This window comes from Pinus tabuliformis, chromosome 9 (genome assembly GCF_031772625.1).
Source record: "Pinus tabuliformis cultivar Carrire ecotype Pingquan chromosome 9, CPIR1, whole genome shotgun sequence".
Taxonomy (NCBI): domain Eukaryota; kingdom Viridiplantae; phylum Streptophyta; class Pinopsida; order Pinales; family Pinaceae; genus Pinus; species Pinus tabuliformis.
The window spans coordinates 622,975,232-622,977,598 of NC_142307.1; the positions used below are offsets into that span (position 1 = coordinate 622,975,232).

Sequence of the window (2,367 nt, forward strand, 5' to 3'; positions counted from 1 at the left end):
TTTAATACTATCAACAGAGCTAATATATTTTAAAAAAACTATCAAACAAATATAATATATATTAAAATAGGTATTTCAGCTTTGGCTCAAACACACTCGATGTATCTAAAAACTCCTTGAAATGAAACCCAAACAATTCAATTACATAGAAACCCTCTTACCCAATTAATAACGATGCTTATGCCTGATCATATCTCCCAAAAGTGATGTCTCCAAAATAAACAAATATAAATTAAAATAATGCTTATGCCTGGTCATATCTCCCAATAGTGATGTCTCCAAAATAAACAAATATATATTAAAATAATGCGTATGCCTGGTCATATCTCCGAATAGTGATGTCTCCAAAATAAACAAAAATATATTAAAATAGGTATTCATTTATATTTATAGCTTTGGTTCAAACACACTCGATGTATCTAACATTCCTTGAAGTGAAAAACTACAAACAATTCATTTACATAGAAACTCTGTTACCCAATTAATAACAATGTATATCTGATCATATCCCCATTAGGGATGTCTCCAATGTCTCCAAAATAAAATAGCAGAATTCTAATGCCAAGAAAAAAGCTACAGGTTAATTGATTTTCACTGTAAGATACCAATAACCTTCTCCTATCTGTTCTGAAATAGGACATGTAGCTGAGTAACTTATAGCAAAGCAAAATATAAAATAATACTGTATCACCAAAAACTTAAAGTAAAAGAAAATATACATGAAATAGCACTCATTCATAAGTTTACTTCAAATGGCGTATGAGAGACTAACCAAATTCATGAAGGCCTCTCCCTCACACAAATATAATGTAAACGCAGGGTTCATTCCTTATAGTTTTGATGGAGTACTTGCATTAATTTCCAACTTTGTAGTTATAATATGTTATGAGTTGTGTACATACACAATCATCCCCTGCATACACATCAGATCACATCAATGAGATAATTAAAAATTAAATTAGATATATATCTATTAATAAAACTTCCCTAAAATCTTGTGCTATCATGCAAGCATCTATCATTGCAGCAAATCCTGTGGTCTCATTCGAGCACATACCCTTAACCTCGCATAAGTTCAACCCCAGCCAGGGTAAGGTCAGAAGTTAATTGCGTAGCCAAAGGAAAGCATTAGCGTTCACAATAGCCTTTCAAAAGTGAAGGATATAATTATAAACTAATTATCCAATTATAAACTCCATACAATTTCCAGAAGCTGAAATAGACCACATTATGTGTTATACACATACCCGTAAGTTAGATTAAGAGAGAATTATTATATATCGCAATAAAGATAAATACCCATTAGTCGATATGAGGATTTGATATAGTAGTACTTTTTTGGCTTAGTTGAAGTTCTCTGGAGAGCCTGCGCTTTGTAAATATCTTTGATTCTGAATAGCATAGCAAGATATTGCCTCTTTCAAATTAAAAAGAATAATACCCATGGGAACTAATTAACCAATTTTAAAATCTATACAATATTCAGAAGCTGAGATAGCCCATATTATAAGTTATACGCATGCCCATTAAATTAGATTTTAAAAGAGGGAGACTTCATATTCAGAAGCTGAAATAGCCCACATTATGACTTATGCACATACCCAGTAAATTAGACTTTAAAAGACACAGAGAATTCTCAAATAAATAGAAAATATTCCTTCAATTACTATTACAATTACAGCCTACCTCATTTGAGATTTCCAGAAATTTTTTCCAGTAGATTAGGTTGCTACTGACGCAATGTGTTGGAGTGAAACACAATAAACTCCATCAACATTACCACCAAATAAACTTCTTAATGAAGAAACCAGTCCCAATGTTAATATGGCGAATCAATAATCAAACATTACCAAGAGTTATAGAAATCCAGCTATGTATTGAGCACATTTGATCTTGTATTATGCCTCTGAGTGGTTCAGGCATCCAAAAAAAGGACCAAACATGGAAAAACATAAACACGTGCGTGCACAAAGTGGATCCCAACAACATAAAGAAACAGATAAAAAAATATGAAAACCAGAGAATGCCCAAAACACTACGAATGAAAAAATAAAAAAGTCAGTGATCCAATAGAAGTAGAGAAATATACCAGCAGAATAATAGCTATTGCAAAGGATACCCACAGAACCCAGAGACAAATACAGACATGTGAAGAGAATGAATATGAATATACATCCAGCAAGAAATATGAATATATAGCCAACACTACATGAAATATAACCGTTTCGATGCAAAAGCAAAAAAGCAGGGAGGGCATCACCTTATCCACTATGTGTCACATACCCCGGTAACCTCGCAGGTAAAAGTAGGAAGTTAGAATTTTTTTATACAAATTACCTGCTAGTAATTTATCAAATTCATAACTCC

At 32.3% G+C, this 2,367-nt stretch overlaps 1 long non-coding RNA gene across 1 annotated transcript; it reads right to left on the minus strand.

The window, feature by feature from the left end:
* Positions 1 to 207: 207 nt before the first annotated feature.
* On the minus strand, positions 208 to 909 carry LOC149150133 (uncharacterized). Its single transcript, XR_016262277.1, has 2 exons — positions 773 to 909; positions 208 to 555 (listed from the first exon to the last, which is right to left on the minus strand). It is a non-coding gene; the product is annotated as an uncharacterized LOC149150133 (long non-coding RNA).
* Positions 910 to 2,367: the final 1,458 nt, after the last annotated feature.